The sequence below is a fragment of the Arachis ipaensis genome, chromosome B1 (assembly GCF_059453495.1).
Source record: "Arachis ipaensis isolate K30076 ecotype BB chromosome B1, ASM5945349v1, whole genome shotgun sequence".
In the NCBI taxonomy this organism is placed as follows: domain Eukaryota; kingdom Viridiplantae; phylum Streptophyta; class Magnoliopsida; order Fabales; family Fabaceae; genus Arachis; species Arachis ipaensis.
This window is the reverse complement of record NC_142436.1, coordinates 95,927,856-95,938,847: the sequence shown is the minus strand read 5'-3', so window position 1 is coordinate 95,938,847 and position 10,992 is coordinate 95,927,856. Positions and strand designations below refer to the sequence as shown.

Here is a 10,992-nt window from a genome sequence, read left to right as displayed (position 1 = left end):
AGGATGCTAAGTTTGGTGTTCCACCAAAATCTCATTCGAAAACACATTTTCACCTTTTGCATAAAGGGTTGCTAGCTCCAAGCAATCAGAAAAACTACTTAACCATTGTCTTTTTTTCTAGTTTTTAGTTATATTGCCTTTAGCAAAGACAGAAGGGTTTCACATATGGCTAACTTAATACATAAGAAACATTGGCAAGGGACTAAGTTTGGTGTTCACACACCAAAGTAAGTTTAAAAGCCATAATCAATTCATGCATGCAAACCATTTGCTCAAGGGCTTGAGAAACAAGCAACTTCTGAGGATTATGCAGGAAGACACTCAACCCTTGAAGAAGGTTGATGAGCGGATAATTTATACCCTTTTTGACATTGCTTTTAGTATGTTTTTAGTAGAATCTAGTTACTTTTAGGGATGTTTTCATTAGTTTTTATGTTAAATTCACATTTCTGGACTTTACTATGAGTTTGTGTGTTTTTCTGTGATTTCAGGTATTTTCTGGCTGAAATTGAGGGACTTGAGCAGAAATCAGATTCAGAGGTTGAAGAAGGACTGCTGATGCTGTTGGATTCTGACCTCCCTGCACTCAAAGTGGATTTTCTAGAGCTACAGAACTCGAAATGGCGCGCTTCTAATTGCGTTGGAAAGTAGACATCCAGGGATTTCCAGCAATATATAATAGTCCATACTTTGGCCAAGAATAGATGACGCAAACTGGCGTTCAACGTCAGCTTTTTGCCCAAATCTGGCGTCCAGCGCCAGAAAAGGACCCAAAACCAGAGTTGAACGCCCAAACTGGCACAAAAGCTGGCGTTCAACTCCAAGAAGAACCTCTACACGTGCAACACTCAAAGCTCAGCCCAAGCACACACCAAGTGGGCCCCGGATGTGGATTTATGCATCAATTACTTACTTTTGTAAACCCTAGTAGCTAGTTTATTATAAATAGGACATTTCACTATTGTATTTGACATCTTTGGACGCCTGGTTCTTAGATCAGAGGGGCTGGCCATTCGGCCATGCCTGGACCTTTCACTTATGTATTTTTAACGGTAGAGTTTCTGCACTCCATAGATTAAGGTGTGGAGCTCTGCTGTTCCTCAAAGATTAATGCAAAGTACTACTATTTTCTATTCAATTCATCTTATTTCGCTTCTAAGATATTCATTCGCACTTCAACCTGAATGTGATGAACGTGACAATCATCATCATTCTCTATGAACGCGTGCCTGACAACCACTTCCGTTCTACATTAGATTGAATGAGTATCTCTTAGATCTCTTAATCGGAATCTTCGTGGTGTAAGCTAGAATGATGGCGGCATTCAAGAGAATCCGGAAGGTCTAAACCTTGTCTGTGGTATTCCGAGTAGGATTCAATGATTGAATGACTGTGACGAGCTTTAAACTCGCGATTGCTGGGCGTAGTGACAGACGCAAAAGGATAGTAAATCCTATTCCAGCATGATCGAGAACCGACAGATGAATAGCCGTGCCGTGACAGGGTGCGTTGACCATTTTCACTGAGAGGATCAGATGAAACCATTGACAAGGGTGATGCCTCCAGACGATTAGCCGTGCCGTGACAGGGCATTTGGATCATTTTCCCAAGAGAAGACCGAAAGTAGCCATTGACAGTGGTGATGTATCACATAAAGCCAGCCATGGAAAGGAGTAAAACTGATTGGATGAAGATAGCAGGAAAGCAGAGGTTCAGAGGAACGAAAGCATCTCTATTTGCTTATCTGAAATTCTCACCAATGATTTACATAAGTATTTCTATCCCTATTTATTAATTAATTTCGAAAACCCCATCACTATTTTATATCCGCCTGACTGAGATTTACAAGGTGACCATAGCTTGCTTCATACCAACAATCTCCGTGGGATTCGACCCTTACTCACGTAAGGTATTACTTGGACGACCTAGTGCACTTGCTGGTTAGCTGTGCGAAGTTGTGAACCATGGTATTGGCATCATGTTTTTGGTGCCATTACCAGGGAAAGAAAGAGCGATGAATTCTACATAATCAAAGTGTAATCACAATTTCTGCGCACCAAAGGTCTGCATCATCACAAAAAAAAAAAGAGATGTAACAGAAGGAAAGATGAGAGACAGTCCCAACAGGTGTATTGACACTTAATCCTTGATTGCTTTGAAGTATTTTAATTTGTAAATTCCTATATGTCTTGCTGAAGTGTTCAATTAGGTGTAAGTGGAGGTGTTTGTTAAGAATGCTAGCCTGCATATTATACTTGTCATAACTCATCAGCTTGAATCTTGTTTTGTTTCCCTTCTACTTAAATAAAATAAAAATGTTTGATTTAGAAAAGTGATTGCCCAATGTTGTAGAAGTTAGAATGAGAATTCAGTGGTGGTACTTGTTTGATTTAATGAATAGCTCAATAACAAAAAGCTGCATAATAACATGTTCTTTGAAGTGTAAATTAGTTTGCTGCTATAAAGTCTATTATAAATGTATATCCCTTGAGAATGATCAAAATAAGAAAGAAAAAAAAAAGAAAAACAAAAGCCAAGAATGGGCAAAGAAACAAACAATAAGGCTAGACACCAATAGCTTGGACCCTAGGACATATGCCTGTGGTATTTTTGTACTAGGATATGCTTGGACAAGTAGGTTCTGAAGAGTATTTTGAAACTTGGCCACTTAGATCAACTGATCTGGGATTGCCAACTGAAACTCCACTATCAAGAGCAACCTAGTTACAAAGCATTTAGTAATCCAAAGAGATGCTGGGCATTAATGATCCTAGGAAGAAATTGTGAGCCATGTGTCTGTGGTGAAGAAATGTTAAGTAAACTTGAGCTAAAAGGGCTGCTCCAACATTTGCCACCAAGCCTTCATTAATAAATAAGCTTCCTAAGCAAAGTAAAGAAAGGAAAAGCTAGCAAGGGATCAAGCAAAAGTAAGGGATTATAGCAGCAACTCTAGTGAACCTTTAAGGAAACATTTCTTATCTGTCACCAAGTAATAAATGAGCTACATTTGTCTGCAAAAAACCCCATGAACCAAGTTCAATTATCTGCTAAATAAGGACATGTATGCTTCTCTGTTTCATTTCATTTCCTCTTATGTTTAGTGCTTGCTTGGGGACAAGCAAGGTTTAAGTTTGGTGTTGTGATGACAAGTCATCTTATGCTAGCTTTTCAAGCATTTTTCATTTGTTTCATCAGGTTTTAGGCTCTTTCTTACATTATAAGTAAGTGATTTGGAGTGGATTTGCATGGTTATGTTAAATCAATCAACCAACAATTAATTTACATAAAATCATAAGATTTAAGCTAGAATTAATTGGTTTTTGAATGATTTATGAATCTTGTGAATTTGGTGATGCTTTGATTGGTTGTTTTAATTACTTGTAGGTGAAGAAAAGAAAGAAACAAGGAAAGCGTGGCCTAAGGAAACAAAAGCGTGGCGCATCAACCAAGCTAAGGCCATAGCGTTCAAGGATTGAGCGCTGAGCTCTCTAATTGAGCGCCCAAACCAAGTGCCAGCACCAAAAAGCAAGGGCGCTGCATTTCAACACATAATGGAGCGCTAAAAGGGATGCGAATTTGACAAGGCACCAGCGCTCAAAGACATAGCGCTACGTTAACAAAGTTAACATTTTCGTGGCCTCCCCCAAAAGAAATCAAAGGGTGATACCAAGCAAGGAAGCCACCAGGATTCAAACCCATGAACCAAGAGAGGGAAGGAGTGCTAATGTGCAAGGAAATTATCCAAAATGAAGCTAGCAAGGATCGAACTGGGGAACACAAGGGAAGCAACAAGTACCACTACATTTGTATAGTTCACTGAGCGCTATAGTGTGTAAGAAAATGGGCACCAAAGTGGCTCCACTAGAGCTTGAAATAAGGAACAAGAGCAAGCAAATAAGGGCGCTAAGTTAACTTATCTAACTGAGCGCTACTCCTCACAAGGGAATGGGCACAAAATGCAACCATCAAGGCTCGAAAGTGGAAGCTCACTCAAAGCATGAAGCGCTGCGTGAACTTACTTAACTGGGCGCTATGGAGGTTGCACCCAAAAGCTTGGCACGCAACAAAAATTAAGGAACCTGGCCAAGAATTTGAGCGCTCTGTTGGTGAAGTTAACTGAATGCTTCCCTGGGAGCTGCACCATGGCACAATTTTAATTGAAAACCATATTGGATCCAATTCTTCACCAATTTGAAAAGCCCACTGCAAGTCTAAAGATAAAAAATTAGAAAGCATATAAATAGGACTTAGTTTGATTTAGAGAGGACCTTCTTTTCATTTTTAGTTTTACCTTTTGCTCACTTTTGAATTTTACTTTTAGCTCAATTTTAGTTGTTCTTGTAATTGGGAATTGGGATCTGAGTTCTTCTTTTCTACAATTTTTCATTCTACAACTTCTACTTTTCTATTTTGAATTTTGGTTTGAGATTGAAGAAGTTCTGTTTCAATTCTTGATCTGAAATTCATCTTTGTTTTTTCTTCTGCATAATTCTAATTTCAATTGCTGTTTTTATTTCTCTTCTTCTGCAATTTTTGCTTTTCTGTTTGGATCTTGAATTGAGATTGAAGAGTTCCATTGATTCAAATTCTGAGAATCATCTTCCACTCTTCCTCTCAATTGATCTAAGGATTGGGTTTTAAATCTTCTCTGCTATTTCTAAAGTTCATTTTCTTCTGCAAATTGCTTTCTGTTTGAATCAAGGAAGGAATTGAGATCTAGATCTGCTTTCTAGTCTCTTTGATTTCCTGAGATCTTCAATTTCCCTTTTAGATTTCTCAATTGAGCTAAGTTTACTTTCAGTTTTGTTCTTCAAGCAATTTTACTTTTCTGTTTAGATCTTTTGCAACTTATGTCATCCTCTACTTCTCTAATTAGTTTCTCTTTATATTCTCTTGTTGAATTCTAAAGCCCAGCTCCCACATCCCTTTACTATTCAAGCAATTTACATTTCTTACACTCTAAGCTTCAGCTATTTACATTTCTTGCAATCTAAGCTTCAGTCAATTACATTACTTGCTCTTTAAGATTCAGCTCTTTTACTTTCTTGCAATTTAAGTTTCATGCAATTTACTCTTCTGCACTTTACCTTTTTGTCAATTTCCCCTCTCCCTTTTATTTTCATGCAATTTAGCTTCTACTATTCAAGTTTCACTCAAATCATCAACTGTTTGCTTAACTAAATTAACCACCTAACTAAAATTTCTCAATCCATCAATCCCTGTGGGATCGACCTCACTCTTGTGAGTAATTACTACTTGATGCGACCCGGTACACTTGCCGGGGAGTTTAGGTGTTGGAATCCAATTCCAACCCATCACCTAGGGCCATGGTTGATTATGAGATGGGCCAAAGGCCATGTTTGGTTTGTGTTTTTGGTTTAGAAAAGTATGAAAAACTAAACTGGTTCAGTATAAACTTAATAAACCTATGCTTGGAACAGCTTGATCATTCATGCTGTCTAGGAAAACTTTTAAAAAGGTTTAGGATTTTTGAATAATTAACATCTTTCTCTTTTAAAAAGGATTTCAGATTTTGAATATTAAAGCTTTGGTTTTGAAAAGATCCATAAGGCGGCTATTAATCACGGTACTTTAGAAACAGCTTTATTTTCACGTATCCTATTATGATAAATTCCTAACCCCATAGTGAGAACCAGTGAGGACGATGTTCTCACTCCCCTATAGGTGTTTTCTTTTTCAGGTCATGGACAACAAAGTTCGGAAGAGCTTATTTGATTTCTTTTCTATCTAAACGATGTTTTATGTTGTATTAGTTACTTTTTTCCTCGCCTTTACCTTTACAAGTTTTTATAAGAGGGATAGGAATTTGATTATGTAATGCTTGTAAATTAATAATATATATATATATATATATATATATATATATATATATACTTGTAAGTATTGTAATTCGTATTGTAAGTATAGATGTATGTTTTGAAAAATTTGGTTTAAGTTTTAAACAGGCTCATATTTTAGTATTAAGTATTTTAAGAGTCGTCGTAATACCCAAGCTATCAGAGTGGTGCAGCCGAAATTGTGATATTTTGATAGTTAGGGTGTTACAAAAGGTGTTGCTGGAGAGGACAAAGAGGAACGGCCGATGTTGCTTTGATCAGAGAAGCGGGAATAACCAAGGTATTTGGGGTGGCCGAGAAGATAACCTTGCTTATTATAGCACACCTCCATAGTGTGACCTCCGCGACCGCAGTAAGTACATTGCTAAGGAGCTGACGCCACATCTAGAGGAAAAGTTGGGTGTGCCACGACCACGACTAGAAGAAGAGTGGTGAATGTCGAGGACAGCGATGATAACTTGTTGATCATCAAGGATTCCAATGTGCGCTTGGAGCTACCGTTCGTGCTGGATCACCATAGCGAACATACAGTTCACTGGAGGCAATGGATCAAGGAGAAGAAGTTGCAATTGGACAAACAAAAACTGTTCTCGAGTCCCATGAGAAATTGATAAAGTCATGTCTTCAGTGTGACTTTGGTGGACAAGAGCAAATAGGCAAAGGTCTAGGGTTCTCAGGCTCTTTCCAGAGGATTTTGAGAGCAGTATAGAAATTTGTAATAGTCATGGTGTCCTGTTTCAGTGCATAAATTTCTTCCTAGAGTTTTGCTATTCAAAGAAAATCTGATTGGGAAAAGCGTTCATGGAGGTCTGACCAAATAGAAAACGGTAGTGGTGAGTTATATTACATTATGAGTAATGTAAAGAGATAGTAAGTGAAACAGCCAAGAAAGGACCAAGTTGTTGCAGCGTTCCCAGGCAGGAAAAAGAGGATCATCAGAGCAAGGAAAAGGAATGAGACCAGTAAGAAAACCAAATTTGTTTTTCGAAATTACAACCATGAAAATGCTCTGGACCAAAAATGATATATTTCTTGTTAAGTCTGGTATAATGAGAACAGAGGTGGATTTTTCACTAAGGTAATATAATAAAGGCTGCTGGGATTTTGTGGTTCAAGTTATGGATTGTCATCCATGATAGGAGGGTCAGAAGGGGAATGATTATTAGGGTTGGTTGTTTTCACCATGACAGGGTATCAGCAGAACTCTTAGAGTTCCAATACCATAATAAGACTTATAGCGGGGAGAGGTATTGATGCCAGGGCATTTTGGCCAGTTTCACTGACTTTTTCTTTACTATTTTAAGGTAGTTTCATACATTTTCTTAGGAAATAAGCAAGTTTTGGGTAGAATTACACTTACATCTTGATTCAAGCAAACATTGTAAATTTTATATGATTTCATGAGAATTATGCATGAATTTAATGACAAATTGGATGATGCATGACTCATAACTTTGATTAGAGCTTTGATGCACCTTATTTGCTTGATTTCAGGACAAAGGAAGCAAGGAAAAGCCACGTTAGTAGCCACGTTAGTCTAACTAATGTGACCACTAATGTGGAATAGGAGCTAGCTTGCAACGTTAATGAGAAAAGTGATCGCCAATAATGTCTTTGAAGCCATCATAGCCCACGTTAATTACCATGTTAACTACATTAACTTGGTAGTTAACATGGAAGAAAAGGAAGCTCCAAGCGTTAGTGGTAAAAGTAAGTGCCACTAACGCCCTAAAAGGGCAATTGGCCATGTTAAGAGTTACGTTAACTCAGTTAACGTGAACTCTAACGTGGAAGAGGAAGATAATGCCAACGTTAGTGACACTCACCTTTGTCACTAACATTGGACTAAGCCCATATTGGCTACGTTAAAAGCCACGTTAACTTGGTTAACGTGAACTCTAACGTGGAAGGAGCAAGGAATCGCCAACGTTAGTGACACTCACTTTTGTCATTAACGTTAGACTAAGCCACTATGAGCCACGTTAGTTACCACATTAAGAGCATTAATGTGGAAGCTAACGTGGAGGAAAGAATTGATGAGCCAATGTTAGTGACACTAACCTTTGTCACTAACATTGGAGATGGCAATCACCACCATGTTAGTGGCCACGTTAAGACAATTAACGTGGGGCACTAATGTGAGAAGGGGCGTTTGGAGCATCAGTGACAAAGGTAAGTGTCCCTAACGCTCTCGAGGCTAAGGCATGCCCACGTTAAGAGCCACGTTAGTTATACTAACGTGGACTCTAACGTGAGAAAAAGGGGCTAAGGGCAACGTTATTGGCAAAGGTAAACGCCAATAACGCTCGCGATGGACCAAGAGGCAACGTTAGTGGTCACGTTAGTGCCACTAAAATTGAACTTAACGTAACTCATCTTGGGCAAGGAACGTTAGTGCAAAAGGTGATCATCACTAGCGTTCTCGAACCCACATTTTCACTTAATGTTAACGCCACTAACGTCCTAGCCAAAGTCCATGCCTACTTCACACTTTCTCTCAAGTAAAGCTAAGCCCACTGAAGATTCCAAACTACTTCAACTCAAGATCCAAAGGCCCATATCCTAGACTTGAAGAGCCAACTGGAAGATCAAAAAAGTAGTATATATAGGAGTAGTTTTGAACTAGAGAAGAGCTTTTGGATTGAGGGGACTATTCTCTGTATAATTTTACTTTCTCTGCAACTTCTAGTTTTACTTTCAGAATGCATTCTCCATCTTTGTTTTCCATTTCCAGAGCCATGAACAACTAAACCCCTTTCATTGGGTTAGGGAGCTCTGTTGTAATTTGATTAATCAATAATAGTTTCATTATTCTTCTTCTTTCTTTTCTCTTGATTTTACTAGAAAGCTTTCAATCTTCATCCAATTGGGTAGTTGTCTTGGAAAAGAAGCTATTCATACTTGGATCTCTTCGGAACCTTGGAAGAGGAATAAAGGGATCATGCTAGAAATTCTTTCTCATGTTGGACCAAATTGGGGGTTGGGCGGATATGGTGACATATAATTCTCCCAATACTTTGATTTGGAAATACATGCGGTACAATCAGTGACCATACTTCATCTCTTCTCATGAGCAATTAGGCCAAGAAATTGGCTATTGATCAAGATTTGAGAGATTGAATTACCAAGGAATTGGAATTCAATCACTTAAGATTTCCAAGGAGATCAATGAATGCATTGATTGAGGAAGAGATGAAAATGAACTTGATCCGGAGAATGCAACATCTCCTAAGCCCAATGAATCCCCCATTTCTGATCTTACCCATTCTCTTTAATTTCTGCAATTTACTTTCATGCTAAATTCCCCATTCCCCATTTAAGATTCTGCACTTTACTTTCTGTCATTTATATTCAGCTCTTTATTTCCAGTATTTACATTTTCTGCTATTTACTTTCTGCCATTTAATTTCCTGCAACTCTCACATCAAATTCTGCTTAGCTCAACTAGAATATTCCTCTAATTAAAGTTGATTGACCAATCAATCCCTGTGGGATTCGACCTCACTCTATTGTGAGTTTTTACTTGACGACAATTCGGTATACTTGCCGAGGGAAATTATTGAGAGACAAGTTTTTGTGCATCAAGTTTATGGCGCCATTGCCGGGGATTGATTTTGTATCAACAATGATTAAATTGGTGGATAACTAGATTGAACATTTTTTTTATTTTGTTTGATTTCATTTGAGTAATTCACTTTCAGTTTAGCTATTTTCCTCCTTTCCCCCTACCCCTTTCTTAGTTGTTTACTATTTAGTTCACTAACCCAGTAACTGTTTGATATATTGCACCACTCACACTAACAGCATTTCTAACAAGAATACTCTCTGCATCTACCCTCTTCTTGCTTTTGCCTTGTTGGTTGTATGACAGGTAGAAGAAGCGAGGCTTCAACTTCCTTTGATTCTGAACCTGAGAGGACCTTCCTTAGATTAAGGAGGAAAGCAAGAGAAAAGAGAGTAGTTGGTACAGAGGAAGAAGAGGAGTATTTTGAACCAGACTTGGATGACAATATGGAGAACCATCATGAAGAAGAGGCTCACAACCACGGCAAAGAAGGCCCAGTGCATCATGCTGGGCAAGAGAGAAGAGTTCTGGGATCCTACATCAATCCAAACCCAGGAAACTGTGGAAGTAGCATCCAAAAGCCAACCATACATGCCAACAAATTTAAACTAAAGCCATAGCTCATCACCCTTGTTCAGAACAACTGTTCATTCGGAGGAAGTGTTCAAGAAGATCCCAATCAGCATCTAACCACCTTCCTGAGGATATGTGACACTATGAAGTCTAATGGTGTTCATCCTGACACCTACAGACTACTTCTATTCCCCTTCTCACTCAATGACAAGGCATCTAAATGGCTGGAATCCTTCTCGAAGGAAAGCTTAACAACCTGGGAAGATGTGGTGAACAAATTCTTGGCAATATTCTATCCTCCTCAAAGAATCAACAGGTTGAGAGCTGAGGTTCAAACTTTCAGGCAACAAGATGGTGAGACTCTCTACGAAGCATGGGAGAGGTTTAAGGATCTGACAAGAAGGTGCCCACCAGATATGTTCAATGAATGGGTACAGCTACACATTTTCTATGAAGGTCCTTCTTATGAATCAAAGAAGGCAGTAGACCACTCATCCGGGGGATCTCTGAACAAGAAGAAGACCATTGAAGAAGCCATAGATGTCATTGAGACTGTAGCTGAGAATGACTACTTCTACGCTTCTGAAAGAGGCAACACTAGAGGAGTAATGTCTTCAAGAAACTACAGATTAACATACCCTTTGCTGAAGCAATAGAGCAAATGCCGCTCTATGCCAAGTTCTTGAAGGAATTGATGACCAAGAAGAGAAGCTGGAAGAACAACGATACTGTGATACTAACCGAAGAATGTAGTGCCATCATTCAGCATAAATTGCCCCAGAAATTGAAGGATCCTAGGAGCTTCTAGATTCCTTGTATTATAGGAGAAATAACAGTGGAAAAGGCTCTATGTGATTTAGGAGCCAGCATAAATCTGATGTCTGTAGCTATAATGAGACAAATGAAGATTGAGGAGGCCAAACCAACAAAAATGGCCTTACAACTGGCAGACCGATCATTCAAGTTCCCTCACGGCATAGTGGAAGACTTGCTAGT

At 38.7% G+C, this 10,992-nt stretch overlaps 1 non-coding gene across 1 annotated transcript; it reads right to left on the bottom strand.

Moving 5' to 3' along the window:
• Positions 1-10,310: 10,310 nt before the first annotated feature.
• On the bottom strand, positions 10,311-10,417 carry LOC148577552 (small nucleolar RNA R71). Its single transcript, XR_015904235.1, has one exon. It is a non-coding gene; the product is annotated as a small nucleolar RNA R71 (small nucleolar RNA).
• Between the last annotated feature and the right edge of the window lie 575 nt (positions 10,418-10,992).